Source organism: Macrobrachium rosenbergii, chromosome 42, assembly GCF_040412425.1.
Source record: "Macrobrachium rosenbergii isolate ZJJX-2024 chromosome 42, ASM4041242v1, whole genome shotgun sequence".
Taxonomy (NCBI): domain Eukaryota; kingdom Metazoa; phylum Arthropoda; class Malacostraca; order Decapoda; family Palaemonidae; genus Macrobrachium; species Macrobrachium rosenbergii.
This window is the reverse complement of record NC_089782.1, coordinates 7,325,348-7,349,937: the sequence shown is the minus strand read 5'-3', so window position 1 is coordinate 7,349,937 and position 24,590 is coordinate 7,325,348. Positions and strand designations below refer to the sequence as shown.

General features: G+C 37.0%; 2 pseudogenes; both read right to left on the bottom strand.

Annotated features, from left to right (window-relative positions):
- Positions 1 to 14,903: 14,903 nt before the first annotated feature.
- Positions 14,904 to 17,260, bottom strand: LOC136827902 (rhodopsin-like; annotated as a pseudogene).
- Positions 17,261 to 22,302: 5,042 nt separating this feature from the next.
- On the bottom strand, positions 22,303 to 23,582 carry LOC136827901 (rhodopsin-like; annotated as a pseudogene).
- Between the last annotated feature and the right edge of the window lie 1,008 nt (positions 23,583 to 24,590).

The following is a 24,590-nucleotide window of genomic DNA, read 5'->3' as shown; positions in this document are numbered from 1 at the left end:
AAAGCAAAAGAAAAGAAAGAAAAGAAGAAAGAGCAGCAGAAGAAGAAAGAGAAGAAAGAGAAAGAGCAAGGAAGCTAAGAAGATTATGAAAGAGAGAAGAAATTAATAGAAGCTCGCTCCAAGTTATCTGTAACACCGTCTAACCATACCCAAGGTAATTCAGACCCTGTATTTGATGTAGTAAGAGTGCAGAAGTCAATTCTAAAGTTTACAGAAGAAGCTCCAGATGAGTTTTTTGAAAAAGTGGCTTCAGGTATGGGATGGCCAGAAGATATATGGTCAGTCTTGTTACAGAGTGTTCTCATTGGTAAAGGAAGAAGTGCCTATTTAGCCTTATCAGCTGATCAGTGCAAAGAGTACACGGTACTCAAACATGATGTGTTACAAGTTTACCAGATGACCCCTGAATATTACAATGAGAGATTCAGATCTTTGAGAAAGGATGACAAGATGACTTTCTTGGATTATGCCTACAAAGTAAAGAGATGTTTCAAACGATGGTTGGAGGCTGCTAAAGTTAAATCTATGGACGAACTTGAGGGGTTGGTAGTCCTGGAGCAATATCTTAGAGGAATTCCTGAACACATAAGAGCCTATTTAAGAGAGAGAAAGGTTAAGAAACTTGACAAAGCTGCTACATTGAGTGAAGATTATAATATTATACTGTAAGTAGCAAAAGGAATTATAATGTCAAGTACCAGAACCAACAACACACAGGTTTTATGTCTCATCCAAATTTCAGGAACATTACTACTGGGAATCATTCTAGTGGTAATGCCAGTACAAAGCCAGGTAATATCCCTCAGCAATCGAATGTTAAATCCTCATCATCCAGTTTCTCAAGACAGACACAGAAGACTAATGTTGTCTGCTTCAAGTGTGGAAGAGCAGGACACTACAATCGAGACTGTTATCAGACACAACAGCAGACCAAACCAGTTGGTCAGGTGGTTAAAGGTAAACAGGTGAAACAACCTACGAAAAGCAGTGTGGGGAAGACTGAGACAGTTGGGAAGATGGAGACTAAACAAGCTGAGTGTTTAGCAACCAGTGGAAATTTAACCTCAAGCAGTGAGTGGCTGAGCAGTTTGGAGGCTTTTAAGCCATATATCTATGAAGGTATGCTGACAACTCAAGGAGGGAGTGTGCAGGTACCAGTCAAGGCATTGCGTGATACGAGGAGTAACCATAGTGTGGTAGTTCATGGTGCTCACCCACAGTTGGAGAAGAATCTCACCCGAGATTCAGTTATTTTGAAGGGTATAGGAGGAGAAGAGGTAACTCCTATATGCTGCTTGCACCTGTCATGTGAACTGGTAACAGGGAATGTTGATTTTGCTGTAAAGGACTCACTAGCTATTGAAGGTGTGCATGTTTCACTGGGTAACGAAGGTGGTGGTGCACCATTCGTTCCTTGTCCTGTAGTGACAGACAAACCATTGAGGATTAGTCCTACAGTAAATTTAGAGAAGAAAAACCCACACCCATTTCCAAGTTGTGTTACTACCAGGAGTATGAAGAGAACTATGTCTGCAAGTGAACAAACTGAGGATTTATCTGCACCAGAAGGATCAAGTGAAGGATCTTTGAGCTTAGAAGAGCTGTTCCAGGAAAATGAAGTGTCCCCTAGTGTTAGCAATGAAGAGATTTCCCAAGAAGAAGAGGATCCTGTTGTTTTTGAAGAGACTCAGAGTAGTCAGAGTGTGACTGAAGATAGTAGTGAAACTACAGTAGCAGAGTTAGCAGATATTGAGAGTTCAGCCCTTGAAGTTAGTCAAGTGACTAGAGAGAAGCCAATGGAACTGCAGAAGAAGGATACAACGTTAGGTGATTTGTTCTTCAGAGTTGTTGATCAAGAAGAGATGCAACAAACTCATACCTGTTATTATCTAAAGGAAGGATTGCTAATGAAAAAGCATCAACCTGCAGATATACCAGGAAATGCTGGATGGGGTGAATATCATCAAATTTTGATTCCATATCCTTTGAGGAAGCAAGTAGTAGCAGTAGCGCATGAGTCTGGATATATGGGAATCAGGAAGAGTGTTGAGAAAATTATGAAAAATTTTTTCTGGCCTGGACTTCACAGGGATGTTAGCAGGTTTTGCAGAGAGTGTCACACATGCCAGATAGCTGGAAAACCGAATGAAACCATCAAAAAGCCCCCTACAACCCATAGAAATCAGAGGAGAACCCTTTAGCAAGTTGATTATGGATGTGGTTGGGCCGCTTCCAAAAATAAAGAAAGGAAATGAATATCTGTTAACATTAATGTGTCCAGTGACAAGGTATCCTGGGGCGATTCCTGTAAGAATTATAAGTGCAAAGTAATTGCTGAGAAGTTGGTGGAGTTTTTCTCCAAGTTTGGAATACCAGAAATTGTGCAAAGTGATAGAGGAGCTAACTTTACTTCAAAATTGTTCCAGGATGTGATGAACTTGTTAGGAGTGAAACAACAGTTATCAACAGCTTACCATCCAGGGACTTAAGGAACCTTGGAAAGGTTCCACCAGACTTTGAAGAGTAGTCAACAAAATACTATAATGAATCAGGAAAAGAATGGGATGCTGGTTTACCCTTGATGTTGTTTGAAGTTAGGAATGCTTATCAAGAAAGTATGGGATGCTCTCCAAATGAAATAATTTTTGGTCAAGATGTGAGAGGTCCATTGAAGATTCTTACAGAAAATTGGGAAGAAAATCAAGAGGAAATCCAAGGAGAATATGTGAAGAATTTGAGGAGAAGGTTAAGAGAAATTAGAAAACTCTCTAGAAAATCTGAAAATAAGTCAAGAGAAAATGAAAAGGAGATATGATGCTAAGACTAAACTAAGAAGTTTTAGTGTAGGACAGCAAGTTCTAGTGTTCTTACCAGTGAAAAGATTTCCCCTTACCAATAAGTTTCAAGGTCCTTGTAGGATAATAGAGACGTTACGTGATCGAACTTTTGTGATTGAAACACCAGGAAGAAGGAAACAACAGAGGAAGATACATGAGAATCTTTTGAAACCTTACTTCTCAGGGACTAGAAATAAAACAGTGCCAATAACACAGACAACTTCATCTACAGAGGACGATGATGGCTACGAGTTGAGAGCTGAAAGCAAGATAAACAATTCTCCCATATTGGAAAATTTGGAGGATAAACTAAAACATCTGAGTGCTGAGCAAAGTAGTGAATTAAGTGAGGTGATTAGAAGTTTTCCCAAAATTTCTTCAGATGTACCTAGGCGTACTGATCTGACAAAGCATGAAATAAAGATTAGAGAAGATGGAAAACCTTTTAAACAGAGAGCATATTGTTTATCACCTTTTCACAGAGATGTTTTGAAGAAAGAAGTTGAATACTTGTTGCAGCATGGATTAGCAGAATCCAGTTCAAGTCATTATAGTTCTCCATGTGTGTGTTAGTGAAGAAACCAGATGGCTCATTTAGGATGTGTATGGGTTATGGGAACTGAATTTCATCAGTGTAGCTGACAATTATCCCTTGCCTCTTATTGATCAATCATTACTTAATAATATTGTGCAAGCCAAGTTTGTTTCGAAGATAGATTTCTTGAAAGGTTATTATCAAATTCCCTTAGATGAGGATGCTAAATTGCTGTCAGCTTTTATTACCACTTTTGGACTGTATCAGTGCACTGTGTTGCCATTTGGTCTGACGAATGCACCTGCAAAGTTCCAATGAGTGATGGATCAACTGTTAGGATCAATTGAAGGAGTGGGTGTATACCTTGATGACATTGTGATTTATTGTAATATATGGGAAGAACAACTGAAGATTTTAAGGAAAGTGTTCAAGAAACTATGGGAAGATGGACTAACAATCAACTTACAAAAAAGTGAGTTTGGAAAGGCAACTGTTCAGTATCTGCGATTTGAAGTTGGAAAAGGCCTTCTCACTCCTATTGATGCTAATGTAGAAAGTATCTGTACTACACCTCCTGCTACCAGGAAACAGCTACAAAGATTTTTGGGCATGGCTGGATTTTATCACTGATTCTGTCCAAATTTCTCAGCCATAGTAGCTCCCTTAGATGACTTAACCAGTCAGAAGACAAAGTTTCTTTGGACTTCAGAATGTCAAGAGTCATTTGAGAAGGTTAAAGCCATTTTAACTTCAAGATCGGTGCTTCAAGCTCCAAACTTCAATAAGAAGTTTGTGATACAAGTTGATGCATCTGGCTGTGGAATTGGAGCTGTTCTACTTCAAGAAGATGACAGCAGTATTCTACAACCAGTGTGTTCATGTCTTCAGAGTTGAAAAAACATCGGGAAATGTATTCCACAGTAGAAAAAGAAACATTAGCATTAATCACAGCATTGAAAAAGTTTGAAGTGTAAGTGAACCGAACTAGGAGTGAAGAAATTTTAGTGTTGTCTAATCACAACCCTATCTCATTCATCAGTAAGATGAAAAATAACAATCAGAGACTGGCCAGGTGGTCTTTCATGCCTGCAACCGTATAATGTAAAAGTGAAACACATTTCAGGAAAAGATAATGTCATAGCAGATTATTTATCCCATTGTGAATCATTGGATTCAAACCCAAGATAACTAATCTTCTAGGGGGAGGGATTTCATGATGTTGCCTTGTAATATGTATATCATCCTATAATGTTGATATATTTACTCTTCTATTTATCATGTGTTATGTGTAATAATAATAATTATTGAAATATCATATGTAGGGTAATGTCAGATCTGAAAAGAGTTAGTGGTTTAGATAACTTAACAGTGTAATTTAGAATAAATAATACATTTTTAATAGTAACGTAGTATACAAGCAACACGTACAGGTCATAGCGAAGGGTTTGTTTCGCTTCAGTTGTCATCAGTTAAGATAATGTGTTGACAGGCGAGAGAAACAATAGCTGCTCAATTCTGGAAACCAACTCGGGTTTTTCGTTTTGTTTTTAAAACATGCCAGTCATAATTAGCCAGTTGCAGCCTATTTTGATTGTGTTAAGATTTCTGTAAAAGCTTTGCCCCGTAATAGAAGAAGAGGAATGATTTTGCAATGTTACATATATTGTTTCTGATTGCATCACATACGATTTTCTGGTAGAAACATGTTCCTTTTTGAAATATAAAAACAAGTGTTGCACTGAAGCATATGTTTCGATCGATTATGCCATGTTTTGTAAGATTACGTTCAAAATATTTTGCTCTTCTAGAATTTTCTCTTGTATCTCATTCCCAAAATGCCTTAATAATTACATCATCTGAGTGTTTCGTTTCCTACTGGAATCCTAAAATTTGCTCATTCTGATTTCAGAGACCATTAGTGTTGGCTCTCTCTCTCTCTCTCTCTCTCTCTCTCTCTCTCTCTCTCTCTCTCTCTCTCTCTCTCTCTCTCTCTCTCTTTCTTCAAAAGGGAGAAATTTTAACATAAAACATTTGTGGTCATTGATATTAAAATTAGCTCTTGAGATCTGAATGTAGAAAAAGTGTATGTTTGGTAACGGCGCCACACAAAAAAGTGTTTTGTGAATCTAAAGCAGCTGCATTTCAAGTAATTTTGCAAAAGTTTTCACAAGCTTGTGTAAGGTAAAGTAAATTTTACTTATTATTACCATGGTGTAATAAGGTTTTGAGAAATTTTGCCCTAGTGAAATTATTATTGGTAAATCTTTTGTGTATTTTTGTGTGTTCTTTTGTTTGCAATCCCTTGATTTTTCACATTTTATATATTGGTGATTTAACATTTATTTACTTGGCATTTTAAATATTTCTTGATAATTTAACATTGCATACTTGATTTAATTTTCATTTATTAAGAATTTCTCTTCAAATCTTGAGTAATTCCCGATAGTTAAAATTTTGCTTGATTAATTTAATTTCTTGATAAATTAAAGTTTTGTGATTTAGTTTTGTTTAATAATTTAACTCTAGAATGAATTAAAATTTTGTGTTGTTTTCAAGTAATAGTAATTTTTTTCAGGTTGTGAATTCTAATTATAAATTTTGAATTTGAAAATAAATTTTTGTATTTAAAATTTTTAAAAATAGTGTTTCATTTATTGACCACTAGTGAATAGGATTATTGTGTGCATAAGGCAAAGTGATAAACATGTTTTGTTCCTTTAGTTTTGCTGAAGTGAATTAACACCAGAGAAACAGTTAAAGTTGTTTGATGGAGTGATGCCCTTTTGCTCAAGCATATTTCTTGTTTAACTGTTGATACCTCACACTTGTTTTGATAAACTTAGTTTGATTTTTCATGTGATTAATAAGCTTTTTAAGGGATCACTGTTACCTTTAGAGTACTCAATCGTAAATTTTATTGTTATGAAAGTTCAGGTATCTGGCTGAAGTGAGGTAAATTTTTGAATTCTGTGATTAGTTGTGTAATAACCAGGTACATGGTACATCGTGATATATATATATATATATATATATATATATATATATATATATATATATATATATATATATATATATATATATATATATATATATATATATATATATATATATATATATATATATATATATATATATATATATATATATATATATATATATATATATATATATTATTATGAACCACTTTTGGTTCATATATATAGGTTCTTAAATAAAAGAAATATATATAGGACTGGAATGACTGGCAAAAATTGAGGCAGAAAGGAGGAATATAGCTGAACAAAATAAAAAAAAGTGACCTTAAACTAATTTATTTACAAAATTTACAATGAGTCAGGTATTTGGACAGCACAGACAATAATCATTAGACAGTCAGAGAATCCCAAATATATAGTATCAAAATGAAAAAAGTATCAACAATTTAATTACAAAATCAGCAGTATTTGGACAGCACAGACAATAATCATTAGACAGTCAGAGAATCCCAAATAACAGTATCAAAATGATACAACAAATAATTCATCAGTAGAGCCATACACTTGCTCATCACCAATAATAATAATGATAACCATCATCAAGAGCCACAAACTTGCTCCTCACCAATAACAGTAATGATACAACCATCATTAAGAGCCGTACACTTGCTCATCACCAATAATAATAATGATAACCATCAAGAGCCATACACTTGTTCATCACCAATAATAATAATAACGACAAAACCATCATAAATATACATGCATTAATAATAAGTAATGGGCAGCATAACAACAACAATAGAGATAGTTAGCACAACAGAAGTATCAAAGACCAGTTCTATTAAATTGTCAAGGTAGACTTTGCTACCACCACAGGATAAAGATTACATAACGTAATCAGGCGAATTGTTAATGATAGCTGCTTGTTATCAAAACAGGAACACCTCCTCAAACATGAAATAATCCACCAATAAGTGAAGACATTCGTTAACCTCTCCATATCCTCTTGATACTCTGAAGAAGCAAACACAGACGCAGAAGAACCCATCTTCCCATCAAAGTATCCAGGTCCTCTCCCAGTCACATAGCAGTTGACTTCCAAAGCTCCACTCGCAAAGTGGACGTAGACACCTTCATCCTCTTGCCAATCATGAAGACAATCACTTGCAGACCAACAAAGTGATTTCCTGCTGCTACTGCATTTCTTAACCAAGTCCCAGATATGCATACCTGCTGCTGCTACCCATCTGCTGACTGCTTGCTGCCACAAACCTGACTAACGCTGTCAACCACCCCATGACAGACGTCAACTCCTACAAAGGAAAAACAAAAGTAAGGAGGCAACAACCTACCAAGGGAACAATTTGATGAATGATTGTTCTAAAAAAAATAAAAACGCTAAACATCACAAGATGTATATATATATATATATATATATATATATATATATATATATATATATATATATATATATATATATATATATATATATATATATATATATATATATATCATAAAAGATCACCATTATGTACAAAAGGAAAGGAAAAGTAGTATTCTGATTTGGGAACATCGAAGGAAGGGGTGGGAGGGCTAAAATGGTTATTTAAAATGTTCTTTACTTCATGTTGGAGTAAAGACAAGGGAAAACAATTTTGTTGAAAATATTAGAATACTTCTTTTCCTTTCCTTTTGTACATAATGGTGATTTTTTTACGACATCTGAAGCAGATTCTAACCCAACACTTCCCAGCTGTCAAGATCAACATAATTTTGAAGAACCGCAAAAGTCTTGGTAGCCTTTTTAGACACAAGGAGCGACTCCCTCCATTGATGCAGTCCGCAACAGATTTATGTCGGAAGTAAGCGCCGGTTGCTCTAAGTGAGGGCAGATTGCTACAGTGGACTGAGCTATCGTACTGGTCTTAGACTGGCAAAACCTTAAATGTCGAACATTAGAAAACATTCATTAATTTGTAAAAACCCAATAAACTATAAAAACTTTGAAATAGTGACCACGATGCAGAAAGAACACCTTGATATTTTAGAATCCTTGGTTATTAAGAAAATTGTTCCATCACTCAATGATCATTTAACTTTAAACCCCTTATACATAGTCTAGTACGCCTCCCCTATTTTTGTTTACTTCCTAACCTTGTTTACTCTTATTAAACTTTCATCCTCTGGACTTTACTTTTTTTGTTTTGTCTTTTTTTCAGTCTTTAAAGCATTTTAATTTTGTAAGCTCTGTTGTAAGTTTTAATGATTGTTTTTGTATCTTTTTAACAAGAAAAGATGGGATATGGGTGATCCCGAAGCTCAGCCATTAATAAATATGTCAATGATGAGCTGACTGTTCTTCCTATCCATACATCCTAATATATATATATATATATATATATATATATATATATATATATATATATATATATATATATATATATATATATATATATATATATTCATGAAGCTACAAATAAAATCGCTTAATATCGAAATCACGCTACCTCGGTATATCTCCGTTGGAGAATTGTCGCCGAAGGGAATTTATATAAGTGATAAATGAATTGGAATCGTGGGGACACGAACCCGCGACGAAAGCCTATTCAGCGACTCCAGTTGGCGTAAACCATTGAGCCATCAAGAGAGGTATAAGTCTTTTGCCGAGATATGCTACTGCTTTTGCCCGTCGTGAGCGGGGAAAGTGTACTAACCTCGACAATGACCCACCTCCGCCATGACAGTTCATTATACGTTTGGAACACGCAGCTCTTGTTATGAAATTTTTATCACACCGTGATTTATATACAATCATGAAGCTACAAATGTCGCTTAATATCGAAATTCACGCTACCTCGGTATATCTCCGTTGGAGAATTGTCGCCGAAGGAATTTATATAAGTGATAAATGAATTGGAATCGTGGGGACATATAAAGCCTATTATACTCCAGAATTCGTAAACCATTGAGCCATTAGGTATAAGTCTTTTGCGAGATATATACTGCTTTTACCCGTCGTGAGCGGGAAATACCGACAATGACCCACCTCCGCCATGACAGTTCATTGGTACGTTTGGAAAATATCAGCTCTTGTTATGAAATTTTATCACACCGTGATTTATATACAATCATGAATTCTACAAATGTCGCGACAAATATCAGGCAAAAATCCACGAAATACCTCGGTATATCTCCGTTGGAGAATTGTCGCAAAGGGAATTTATATAAGTGATAAATGAATTGGAATCGTGGGGACACGAACCGCGACGAAAGCCTATTCAGCGACTCCAGTTGACGTAAACCATTGAGCCATCAAGAGAGGTATAAGTCTTTTGCCGAGATGGACAATGCTTTTACCGTCGTGAGCGGGGAAAGTGTACTAGCCTCGACAATGACCCACCTCCGCCATGACAGTTCATTGGTACGTTTGGAACACGCAGCTCTTGTCCCCACGATTCCAATTCATTTATCACTTATATAAATTCCCTTCGGCGACAATTATCCAACGGAGATATACCGAGGTATTTCGATATTAAGCGACAATAGCTTCATGATTGTATATAAATCACGGTATATAAAATTTCATAACAAGAGCTATATATACCAATGAACTGTATGGCGGAGGTGGGTCATATATAGTACACTTTACGACGGGTAAAAGCAGTACTTTTTATCCGGCAAAAGACTTATACCTCTTGATGGCTCAATGGTTTACGCTAACTGGAGTCGCTAATAGGTATATATATGTCCCCACGATTCCAATTCATTTATCACTTATATAAATATATATTCTCCAACGGAGATATACCGAGGTATATTTCGATATATGTAGCTTCATGATTGTATATAAATCACGGTGTGATAAAAATTTCATAACAAGAGCTGCGTGTTCCAAAATACCAATGAACTGTCATGGCGGAGGTGGGTCATTGTCGAGGCTAGTACACTTTCCCCGCTCACGACAAAAAAAAGCAGTACGACATCTCGGCAAAAGACTTATACCTCTTTGATGGCTCAATGGTTTACGCCAACTGAGTATAGGCTTTGTAATATATGTCCCCACGATTATTCATTTATCACTTATATAAATTCCCTTCAATACAATTCTCCAACGGAGATATATATGGATTTCGATATTATACATTTGTAGCTTCATGATTGTATATAAATCACGCGGTGTGATAAAAATTTCATAACAAGAGCTGCGTGTTCCAAACGTACCAATGAACTGTCATGGCGGAGGTGGGTCATTGTCGAGGCTAGTACACTTTCCCGCTCACGATGGGTAAAAGCAGTACGACATCTCGGCAAAAGACTTATACCTCTCTTGATGGCTCAATGGTTTATCAACTGGAGTCGCTGAATAGGCTTTTCGTATTGGTTCGTGTCCCCACGATTCCCAATTCATTTATCACTTATATAAATTCCTTCGCGACAATTCTCCAACGGAGATATACCGAGGTAGCGTGGATTTCGATATTAAAGCGACATTTGTAGCTTCATGATTGTATATAAATCACGGTGTGATAAAAATTTCATAACAAGAGCTGTTTGTTCCAAACGCCAATGAACTGTCATGGCGGAGGTGGGTCATTGTCGAGGTTAGTACACTTTCCCGCTCACGACGGGTAAAAGCAGTACGACATCTCGGCAAAAGACTTTATACCTCTCTTGATGGCTCAATGGTTTACTCAACTGGAGTCGCTGAATAGGTTGTCGCGGGTTCGAGTGTCACCACGATTCCAATTCATTTATCACTTATATAAATTCCCTTGGCGACAATTCTCCAACGGAGATATACCGAGGTAGCGTGGATTTCGATATTAAGCGACATTTGTAGCTTCATGATTGTATATAAATCACGGTGTGATAAAATTTCATAACAAGAGCTGCGTGTTCAAACGTACCAATGAACTGTCATGGCGGAGGTGGGTCATTGTCGAGGCTAGTACACTTTCCCCGCTCACGACGGGTAAAAGCAGTCGACATCTCGCAAAAGACTTATACCTCTCTTGATGGCTCAATGGTTTACTCAACTGGAGTCGCTGAATAGGCTTCGTTTCGTCGCTGGTTCGTGTCCCCTCGATTCCAATTCATTTATCACTTATATCCGACAATTCTCCAACGGAGATGTACTCTGAGGTAGCGTGGATTTCGATATTAAGCGACATTTGTAGCTTCATGATTGTATATAAATCACGATTGTGATAAAATTTCTATATATATATCTTATATATATATATATACATATATCTCTCTCTATCTATATATATATATATATATATATATATATATATATATATATCTCTCACTACACACACAAGTACGCACATAAACACCCACACACTCTACCTGACCAGCCTGGCACTTTCTGAATGACAACTTTTCTCTCTCTCTCTCTCTCTCTCTCTCTCTTCTCTCTTCTCTCTCTAAATTTCCTCTTCCAACCCTCTCCTCTCTCTCTCTCTCTCTCTCTCTCTCTCAAAGCCTCTCTGTCTCTTTCCCTCTTTCTTCTCCCTAAAACCCCTTCTACTCTCTCTCTTCTCTCTCTCTCTCTCTCTCTCTCTCTCTCTCTCTCTCTCTCTCTCTGTCACCCCCTTCCCAACCCCCACCCCCTTTGGTGCCATTGATTTCCCGATAGTAAGTCATATATATATAGCGAAATTAGATATGATAAATTCATAAAGTTACTAAGTCTACAGGCATAACCAGCCCAATATCATGGGCATAACCAGCCCCATTTCATGGAAGCCCTTCCCATCACTACCCCCTTTGGTGCTAGGGATGTCTTATCGCCCACAGTATTCTTTTCGAGACAGTAAGTCATATGTATACCAAGTTTGGTTGAAATTGCTCAATGCGTTTCAGAGTTATGCTGGAACATACATGCATACATACATACACCCATTTACATATATACTAGATGACAACCTGGTGCTGCCCAGGAAAACTCTGAATGACAATCTATAAACTCTCTCTCTCTCTCTCTCTCTCTCTCTCACTTCTTCCCTCTTTCTCCTCACTAATGCTGCCTCTACTCTCTCTCTCTCTCTATCTCTCTGACTCTTTCCCTCTTTATTCTCCATAACAACGCCCCACTCTCTCTCTCTCTCTCTCTCTCTCTCTCTCTCTCTCTCTCTCTCTCTCTCTCTCTCTCTCTCTTATTTTCCTCTTTCTTCTCTCACTCTCTCCCTCTTTCTCTCTCTAACCTCCCTGTCTCGTTCCCTCTTTCTTTCTCTAACTCTCTCTCTGTCTCTCTCTCTCTCTCTCTCTCTCCTCTTACACTCTCTCTCTCTACACTCTCTCTCTCTCTCTTACTTCCTATCACTCTCATTCTGTTTCTGCCACCCCCTTCCCAGCCATTAATGTCTTACCCCCATAATATTCTTTTCCCGAGTAAGTCATGTGTATACCGAAGTTACGTATGATAAATCTCTAAAGTTACTGAGTCTAAGGGCAGAACCGGCCCCGTTCAAGAAAAGCCCTTACGCCCCAACCCCCTTTGGTGCCCTTTGGTGGTGGTGATGTCTTACCCCCACCGTGTTTTTTTTGAGATAATAAGTCATATGTATACCAAGATTAGTTGAAATTGCTGAATGCGTTTCAGAGTGTATGTGGAGTACACACATACATACATACATACAGCCATATATATATATATATATATATATATATATATATATATATATATATATATATATATATATATATATATATATATATATATATTTATATTTTTATGTAATTAAAAAGTTATAGAGCAAACACTTTTCTTGAAACTGAATTGGAAATAAAAGGTGACACCTAGATTTTCACACGAGATACATGTACAGTAGACATTGCTAATAATTATATTATAAAGATGCAATGCAAACAACAAACACAACAGTTATTATTAAAAAATAGTATAAAGACTTTAACAGTCCTTATTTTCAGTTCAAGGTCTGTAACATCCTTCAAGATATTTCATAGTATAGTACAAGTAGACCGATATTCTAATAATATTGTATATCATTAAATGTATGGTTCCATCTTTAAAATCAGTTATTATAAATTATGAATCTTTATGAATAAAAAAAAACAGGGACTTTAACTACGGGAAAGTTATTCCATATGGTACTAAAAGCAGAATTATTCAGGGTTCCACATTACCCACTTCTGAAGAAAATATAAATTTTCAGTTGCAGAGCATTTCAACTTTGTAACATTTATATAATCTATATTTTTCTCTAACAATGCTAAGATCATTGCTTTCGTTTTTCGTAAAATTATAAATTTTTGAAATCACGGTGTTTGAAGTGACACCCCTTTATTTGTGACTGCTTGCTGGAGAACTTTTTACTGCCTGAAACTATCCAACACAGGTGGCAGCCTGCTTTTCTTCGCGGCAAGGAGGGCCAAGAGAATTAGTTCAGTTCTGAGTTCCATCTTAGACAGCAGCGAGTGAAAACCCAGAACATTACGGATTTTCCTATACATTTTTCGCTCGGCATGGAACATTAATTGCCTCATATAAGCTACAGTAACCTCAGGTCATTGCTTCCCAACAACAGACGTCGGACATGGTAGTCACCGATGGACTTAATTATTCTAGCCGTTCAAAGGATGGAAAATCTTGAGGTATGTCACTTTCATTACGGCACTGTGATTTCGTGGCTTTAAGGTTTTCCCTAAGATTCTTAAATTATTCTGTTCCTTGCATTCAGCCCTTATAAAAAATAAAGCTCACTAATTCAATGCGAAAGCAGTTATTTTTAAAATTGTTCCTTCTCGTTATGACCATATAGGTTTTGTTGAATTGGAGCATATGATTCAGTTCTCCTGATATTTATACTTGAAATTATATTTTATATGTTTAGGCTTGCGACCATACTTAGTTTCATATTCTGCTGTTTCATTTTTGCTACTATAAATTTCCCCTATTTTCGTAGGATATAATTTTGTCATATTTACTTATACGGATATTTAAATTATTCTAGCGTGATTAGTATATAACTTAGTTTTTGCTTTCGTTGTTCTCTATTCAGTATTTTCAATATTATTAATTCCCATATTTTCCATGTTTTTAGTGAGTGGGACGGAATTTGGGAGGATTGGGAGATCTGGTGCCGTCCGTCTTCCTTCATTTAGTGGACTCCAATCCAGGCAACAATTCAAGCAGTCACCGATATATTTACCCATTAAGCTATTCAGTATTATTCAGCTAATAATAAATAAGTTTTGGATTTTAGTCCGTGTATTCATTCTCCTCCCTAGTATTTCTGTTCAACTTCTGACTGAGTAGATTTTTTTTTTTTAACTGCGGAATATTATAGATAACACCTTTTGTGTCAAAAGTATAATTTCCATGTAAGTAGCTGAAAGTTACGATAAGAGATTACAGTTGAAGTAAATAAAGTAGGAATGATCATGCAAAGCTTCATTGGGAATCACATTAATCTTCTACTGCATTATCATTCTTGCAGAATTTATTGTTAATTTGTCTTTCCCCGTTCATAAACATTCTTATACTTCACAGTCCGAGCAAGATAGGAAAAAGTGGAAACCATCTGATATTTTTGTAAGTGCAAAGAATTTATTCAGGAATACAAAATGACAAAAAAAAAAAAAAAATTACAATTGAATTCTGTCGTTGCCATCGTTTTGGTCTTGAATGGGTGGAAAGTTCTCCTGATCGAACCGTATATGACAGGACGCTCAAAATACTCAAGCCTTTTCGTCGGCTGATGCAACCGTTGCCGCATCACCGGTAGAACTGGCAACGTCATCCCTCTCAGTAGCACATGAGAGGCAAGGTAACTTCTTTTCCATAGCAGCTCTGTATTTAGGATGGCTGATAGCATAAACAATAGGGTTGTACACAGCATTGGCCTTGGCGAAGACAGAACCCCAGATTGAAAACAGAGGAGTGACCATAGGCTTGTGTAAGAGACCTGCCATATTGATGAGGAAGTAGGAGTCCATGCAATAAACCATAGGGACACAGTTGTAAGGGCGATCTTTGCGAGACGGCACTCGTTTGAAGTCTTCTTGCTCTCTGGGTCATTTCTCAGGGACTTCACTCCCATCTTCTTGGCCTGTTCACGCATCTGTTTCTCGTGAGTGGCGACAGCGTTCATGATGAATGCATAGCAATAGATGATTAACAAGAGAGGGAAGATATAGCAATCAAATGCATAGAAGTACAGGTACAACTGACTCCAGAACTCTTCAGAGAGATAATCAGTGCCGCAGGCTGTCATGTTACCCTCAGGAACGTATCTACAGAAGCCAAACAGAGGAAGAACACCCCAGAAGAATGTTTGTCCCCATACAAAGGCAATCCTCAGCAAAGCGCCATTGGTGGTCAAAGGTGCTGCAGAGAGACCCTTAACAATGACATTGTAACGATCCAAAGTAATGAAGATCATTGTCCAAATAGATATAGTTCCAAAACTTGACCCCAGCATACCATAAATCTGGCAAGCCATGTCACTGAAAGCCCATGTCTGGTAATAGCAGTTAACTAAAATTGGTGGGCACATGGTTAACATCATACCAAAGTCAGAGAAAGCCAGATTCACAACAAACATGTTAGCGGGAGTCCTGAGAGACTTGGTGTTCATGAAGACCCAGATAACGACGAAATTGCCGCCAAGAGCGAGGAGGCTCATAACAACCATCCAAATAGCAATTAGGTTATACCAGAGAGGGTTCATAGGAGGAAACTGGTACCAGTGGTTGTCAACTAAATGAAGGAGATGTCGGGGCACCGTGTCGACTACGGTGTAGTTCCCATAAGGGTTCGTGGATGGCAGGACACTACCCGCCATCAGTGAAGGATCATCCCAGTAACTCATCTGCAATTAAGAAAATGCATCTATACACATCATTACAAATTTTGTTCATAATATTTCAAGTTGAGCACAGAATAGAATTAAGTCTATTTTTATTTATAAAAATATTGCGAAGAATGTAGATGAATTTGTCTTTTAGCTGATCTATAAATACAACTCTCAAAATGTATCGAATAATGAGTACATACTCATTAGTTCTCACAATAGATGTTTGTATGGTAGATTCTCAGATAAAGTAATGGATGGCAATGCAAATTTCAATCTTTCCCCTTAGTTTGTGCATATGATAAAATTTTCAACCTTTCCAAAAGCGCAGGAAATGGCATTCAGTATGCCCTAATTGTTAGACTTCTTCAGTATATTGTTTTTCCAAACGTTCAAGAAAATTGATTTTGTTCAACAATAATTATTTGCACAAACATGAGATAAGAATTGAGTTGCAACAGGAGGGTGAAGTTCAACATCAGTTTACTGGTTTTCTCTTAAAAATGATCATGACAAAGAGGAGTTTACCCAGCAGTATGGCATTCGGCCAAACGATTAGCAAACATTACTTGTACGCAAGGTGGAATATAGTTTTCAGTGTCGTAAATAAAACACTAAATCATTGGCTGCACACATTATAAGTTATAGGAAAGAAATTTGATTTTCTAGCCACCATTAAAGAGAATGAAGCAACGGTAATATTGATACCAGAGAGAAACAAATGACATTATTGCAAAGAGGTTTGGAAGTGAAGAAAAATTTACGAGAGGAAAGGAGTTTCCCAGTATGCAAAATAGGAGGGAAACCTTATGGGTTACCGAACATAACGAAGTAGCAGGCTAAGAACGGGAGAAATACATCGAACGAATAAAAGGAAGAAAAAATGATGAAGTACAGAGGGAAGAATTTAATGAAATTCTTGCCTCTCGTGATCTGCTCTTCGTCGTTTATTTCTTCCTTACCTTATCAAGAAGATATGATGCAGTTGAAAAACAAGATAGGCAGTTGCACGAACGACAGATCTGTTCTGTTCGAGATACTGCCTTGCTGTGTTGGCTTTCTCGACGACAATGCTGCTTATATACTTCTTCAGCGAAAGCATGCGAATCACTTAACCGGAAAATTTGTAAACAAGCTCAAGAAAGCCAAGCATTTGCTAAAACCTTCCCAAGTTTGTATTTCGATCAGGAAAAATGACCGAGTTGCAAGCAAAAATTGTACGCAAGTGAATTTATACGAAGTGGATTAATGGTAGTAATTACATGTTTGCAGTACACGCACACAGGCATTTATAAACGTATGTGTGTGTATATGTATATATATATAATCAGTAAGCTGCAAACGTCCTTTAATATCCAATTCGCTCTACCTAGGAAATAATATATTTTCATATATGTTACCGAAGGGGAATATTTTAGTTGATAATAAGTTCGTCGTCTAGTGGACTCGAACCAGCGAAGGACAAGAACTCAGGACTACAGTGGACGTTTAACCCACGCAGCCAGCAAGTGAGGTATAAGTGGATATTGTCTCCCATATACAAATTGCCCGTCGAACTCAGGTGCTTGTATTAGAGACGGTATCCACCCACCTCTGCCATGCTAACCGTGTAGTGCGTTTGTCGCACACAGCCATATTATGACTTTTTATCACATCACCATGATTCACATACAATCAGCAAGCTGCAAACGTCCTTTAATATCCAATTCGCTCTACCTCAGAAATAATATATTTTACCGAAGGGGAATTTTTTAGTTGATAATAAGTTCGTCGTCTCGTGGGCTCGAACCAGTGAAGGACAAGAACTCAGGACTACAGTGGACGCTTAACCCACGCAGCCAGCAAGTGAGGTATAAGTGGATATCGTCTCCCATATGCAAATCGCCTGTCGAACTCATGTGTTTGTATTAGAAACGATATCCACCCACCTCTGCCATGCTAACCGTGTAGTGCGTTTGTCGCATGCAGCCATATTATGACTTTTTATCACATCACCGTGATTCATATACAATCAGTAAGCTGCAAACGTCCTTTAATATCCAATTCGCTCTACCTCAGAAATAAAATATTTTACCAAATGGGAATTTTTTACTTGATAATAAGTTCGTCGTCTCGTGGGCTCGAACCAGCGAAGGACAAGAACTCAGGACTACAGTGGACGCTTAACCCACGCAGCCAGCAAGTGAGGTATAAGTGGATATCGTACTGGTCTTAGGCTAGCAAAACCTCAAATGTCGAACATTAGAAAACATTCATTAATTTGTAAAAACCCAATAAACTATAACAACTTTGAAATAGTGACCACGACGCAGAAGGAACACCTTGATATTTTAGAATCCTTGGTTATTATGAAAATTGTTCCATCACTCAATGATCATTTAACTTTAAACCCCTTATACATAGCCTAGTACGCCTCCCCTATTTTTGATTACTTCCTAACCTTGTTTACTCTTATTAAACTTTCATCCTCTGGACTTTACTTTTCTTGTTTTGTCTTTTTTTTCAGTCTTTAAAGCATTTTAATTTTGTAAGCTCTGTTGTAAGTTTTAATGAGTGTTTTTGTATCTTTTTAGCAAGAAAAGATGAGATATGGGTGATCCCGAAGCTCAGCCATTAATAAATATGTCAATGATGAGCTGACTGTTCTTCCTATCCATACATCCTAATATATATATATATATATATATATATATATATATATATATATATATATATATATATATATATATATATATATATATATATATATATATATATATATATATATATATATATATATATATATATATATATATATATATATATATATATATATATATATATATATATATATATATATATATATATACACCTGCACAAGTACACACACAAACACCCACACACACATATCTGACCAGCCTGGCACTGCCCGGGGTAACTCTGAATGACAACTTTCTCTCTCTCTCACTATTTCTTTCTCGCTTTCTCTCTCCAACCCTCCCTGTCTCTTTCCTTCTTTCTTCTCCCAAACACCCCCTCTATTCTCTCTCTCTCTCTCTCTCTCTCTCTCTCTCTCTGTGTCTCTTTCCCTCTTTCTTCTCTTAAAACCCCTTCTACTCACTCTCTCTCTCACTTCCTCTCCCTTCTCTCTCTCTCTCTCTCTCTCTCTCTCTCTCTCTCTCTCTCTCTGTCACCCCCTTCCCAACCCCCACCCCCTTTGGTGCCATTGATTTCCTGATAGTAAGTCATATGTATAGCGAAATTAGATATGATAAATTCATAAAGTTACTAAGTCTACAGGTATAACCAGCCCAATTTCATGGGCAGAACCAGCCCCATTTCATGGAAGCCCTTCCCATCACTACCCCTTTTGGTGCTAGGGATGTCTTATCCCCCACAGTATTCTTTTCGAGACAGTAAGTCATATGTATACCAAGTTTGGTTGAAATTGCTCAATGCGTTTCAGAGTTATGCTGGAACATACATACATACATACATCCATTTACATATATACTAGATGACAACCTGGTGCTGCCCAGGAAAACTCTGAATGACAATCTATAAACTCTCTCTCTCTCTCACTTCTTCCCTCTTTCTCCTCACTAATGCCGCCTCTACTCTCTCTCTCTCTCTCTCTCTCTGACTCTTTCCCGCTTTATCCTCCATAACAACGCCCCACTCTCTCTCTCTCTCTCTCTCTCTCTCTCTCTCTCTCTCTCTCTCTCTCTCTCTCTCTCTCTCACTTCCTTTTCCTCTTTCTTTCTCTCACTCTCTCACTCTCTTTCTCTCTCTAACCCTCCCTGTCTCGTTCCCTCTTTCTTCTCCTTTACACCCCTCTACTCTCTCTCTCTCTCTCTCTCTTACTTCCTATCGCTCTCATTCTGTTTCAGCCACCCCCTTCCCAGCCCTCATCCCCTTTAGTGCCATTAATGTCTTACCCCCATAATATTCTTTTCCCAAGTAAGTCATGTGTATACCGAAATTAGGTATGATAAATCTCTAAAGTTACTGAGTCTAAGGGCAGAACTGGCCCCGTTCAAGGAAAGCCCTTACGCCCCAACCCCCCTTGGTGCCCTTTGGTGCTAGTGATGTCTTACCCCCACCGTGTTCTTTTCGAGATAGTCATAGGTATACCAAGATTAGTTGAAATTGCTGGATGCATTTCAGAGTGTATGTGGAATACACACACACAAACACACACATACATACATACATACATATATATATATATATATATATATATATATATATATATATATATATATATATATATATATATATATATATATATATATATATATATATATATATATATATATATTTACACACTTTTGTGTAATTAAAGAAGTTATAGAGCAAACACTTTTCTTGAAACTGAATTGGAAATAAAAGGTGACACCTAGATTTTCATACGAGATACATGTACAGTAGACATTGCTAATAATCATATGCATAAAAATGCGGGTATGCGTATACCGCAACAAACACAACAGTTATTATTAAAAAGTAGTATAAAGACTTTAACAGTCCTTATTTTCAGTTCGAGGTCTGTAATATCCTTCAAGATATTTCATAGTATAGTACAAGTAGACCGATATTCTAATAATATTGTATTATTAAATGTATGATTCCATCTTTAAAATCAGTTATTATAAATTATGAATCTTTATGAATAAAGAAAACAGGGACTTTAACTACTGGAAAGTTATTCCATATGGTACTAAAAGCAGAATTATTCAGGGTTCCGCATTACCCACTTCTGAAGAAAATATAAATTTTCAGTTGCAGAGCATTTCAACTTTGTAACATTTATATAATCTATATTTTTCTCTAACAATGCTAAGATAATTTCTTTCGTTTTTCGTAAAATTAAAAATTTTTGAAATCACGGTGTTTGAAGTGACACCCCTTTATTTGTGACTGCTTGCTGGAGAACTTTTTACTGCCTGAAACTATCCAACACAGGTGGCAGCCTGCTTTTCTTCGCGGCAAGGAGGGCCAAGAGAATTAGTACAGTTCTGAGTTCCATCTTAGACAGCAGCGAGTGAAAAACCAGAACATTACGGATTTTCCTATACATTTTTCGCTCGGCATGGAACATTAATTGCCTCATATAAGCTACAGTAACCTCAGGTCATTGCCTCCCAACAACAGACGTCGGACACCTGGTAGTCACCGATGGACTTAATTATTCTAGCCGTTCAAAGGATGGAAAATCTTGAGGTATGTCACTTTCATTACGGCACTGTGATTTCGTGGCTTTAAGGTTTTCCCTAAGATTCTTAAATTATTCTGTTCCTTGCATTCAGCCCTTATAAAAAATAAAGCTCACTAATTCAATGCGAAAGCAGTTATCTTTAAAATTGTTCCTTCTCGTTATGACCGTATAGGTTTTGTTGAATTGCAGCATATGATTCAGTTCTCCTAATATTTATACTTGAAATTATATTTTATATGTATAGGCTTGCGACCACACTTAGTTTCATATTCTGCTCTTTCATTTTTGCTACTATAAATTTCCCCTATTTTCGTAGGATATAATTTTGTCATATTTACTTCTACGGATATTTAAATTATTCTAGCGTGATTAGTATATAACAGTTTTTGCTTTCGTTGTTCTCTGTTCAGTATTTTCAATATTATTAATTCCCATATTTTCCTGTTTTGAGTGAGTGGGACGGAATTTGGGAGGATTGGGAGATCTGGTGCCGTCCGTCTTCCTTCATTTAGTGGACTCCAATCCAGGCAACAGTTCAAGCAGTCACCGATATATTTACCCATTAAGCTATTCAGTATTATTCAGCTAATAATAAATAAGTTTTGGATTTTAGTCCGTGTATTCATTCTCCTCCCTAGTATTTCTGTTCAACTTCTGACTGAGTAGATTTTTTTTTTTTAACTGGGAATATTATAGATAACACCTTTTGTGTCAAAAGTATAATTTCCATGTAAGTAGCTGAAAGTTACGATAAGAGATTACAGTAGAAGTAAATAGAGTAGGAATGATCATGCAAAGCTTCATTGGGAATCACATTAATCTTCTACTGCATTATCATTCTTGCAGAATTTATTGTTAATTTGTCTTTCCCCGTTCATACACATTCTTATACTTCACAGTCCGAGCAAGATAGGAAAAAGTGGAAACCATCTGATATTTTTGTAAGTGCAAAGAATTTATTCAGGAATACAAAATGACAAAAAAATAAAAATTACAATTGAATTCTGTCGTTGCCATCGTTTTGGTCTTGAATGGGTGGAAAGTTCTCCTGATCGAACCGTATATGACAGGACGCTGAAAATACTCAAGCCTTTTCGTCGGCTGATGCAACCGTTGCCGCATCACCGGTAGAACTGGCAACGTCATCCCTCTCAGTAGCACATGAGAGGCAAGGTAACTTCTTTTCCATAGCAGCTCTGTATTTAGGATGGCTGATAGCATAAACAATAGGGTTGTACACAGCATTGGCCTTGGCGAAGACAGAACCCCAGATTGAAAACAGAGGAGTGACCATAGGCTTGTGTAAGAGACCTGCCATATTGATGAGGAAGTAGGGAGTCCATGCAATAAACCATAGGGACACAGTTGTAAGGGCGATCTTTGCGAGACGGCACTCGTTTGAAGTCTTCTTGCTCTCTGGGTCATTTCTCAGGGACTTCACTCCCATCTTCTTGGCCTGTTCACGCATCTGTTTCTCGTGAGTGGCGACAGCGTTCATGATGAATGCATAGCAATAGATGATTAACAAGAGAGGGAAGATATAGCAATCAAATGCATAGAAGTACAGGTACAACTGACTCCAGAACTCTTCAGAGAGATAATCAGTGCCGCAGGCTGTCATGTTACCCTCAGGAACGTATCTACAGAAGCCGAACAGAGGAAGAACACCCCAGAAGAATGTTTGTCCCCATACAAAGGCAATCCTCAGCAAAGCGCCATTGGCGGTCAAAGGTGCTGCAGAGAGACCCTTAACAATGACATTGTAACGATCCAAAGTAATGAAGATCATTGTCCAAATAGATATAGTTCCAAAACTTGACCCCAGCATACCATAAATCTGGCAAGCCATGTCACTGAAAGCCCATGTCTGGTAATAGCAGTTAACTAAAATTGGTGGGCACATGGTTAACATCATACCAAAGTCAGAAAGCCAGATTCACAACAAACATGTTAGCGGGAGTCCTGAGAGACTTGGTGTTCATGAAGACCCAGATAACGACGAAGTTGCCGCCAAGAGCGAGGAGGCCATAACAACCATCCAAATAGCAATTAGGTTATACCAGAGAGGGTTCATAGGAGGAAACTGGTACCAGTGGTTGTCAACTAAATGAAGGAGATGTCGGGGAACCGTGTCGACTACGGTGTAGTTCCCATAGGGTTCGTGGATGGCAGGACACTACCCGCCATCAGTGAAGGATCATCCCAGTAACTCATCTGCAATTAAGAAAATGCATCTATACACATCATTACAAATTTTGTTCATAATATTTCAAGTTGAGCACAGAATAGAATTAAGTCTATTTTTATTTATAAAAATATTATGAAGAATGTAGATGAATTTGTCTTTTAGCTGGTCTATAAATACAACTCTCAAAATGTATCGAATAATGATTACATACTCATTAGTTCTCACAATAGATGTTTGTATGGTAGATTCTCAGATAAAGTAATGGATGGCATTGCAAATTTCAATCTTTCCCCTTAGTTTGTGCATATGATAAAATTTTCAACCTTTCCAAAAGCGCAGGAAATGGCATTCAGTATGCCCTAATTGTTAGACTTCTTCAGTATATTGTTTTTCCAAACGTTCAAGAAAATTGATTTTGTTCAACAATAATTATTTGCACAAACATGAGATAAGAATTGAGTTGCAACAGGAGGGTGAAGTTCAACATCAGTTTACTGGTTTTCTCTTAAAAATGATCATGACAAAGAGGAGTTTACCCAGCAGTATGGCATTCGGCCAAACGATTAGCAAACATTACTTGTACGCAAGGTGGAATATAGTTTTCAGTGTCGTAAATAAAACACTAAATCATTGGCTGCACACATTATAAGTTATAGGAAAGAAATTTGATTTTCTAGCCACCATTAAAGAGAATGAAGCAACGGTAATATTGATACCAGAGAGAAACAAATGACATTATTGCAAAGAGGTTTGGAAGTGAAGAAAAATTTACGAGAGGAAAGGAGTTTCCCAGTATGCAAAATAGGAGGGAAACCTTATGGGTTACCGAACATAACGAAGTAGCAGGCTAAGAACGGGAGAAATACATCGAACGAATAAAAGGAAGAAAAAATGATGAAGTACAGAGGCCAGAATTTAATGAAATTCTTGCCTAAATTCTTGCCTCTCCTGATCTGCTCTTCGTCGTTTATTTCTTCCTTACCTTATCAAGAAGATATGATGCAGTTGAAAAACAAGATAGGCAGTTGCACGAA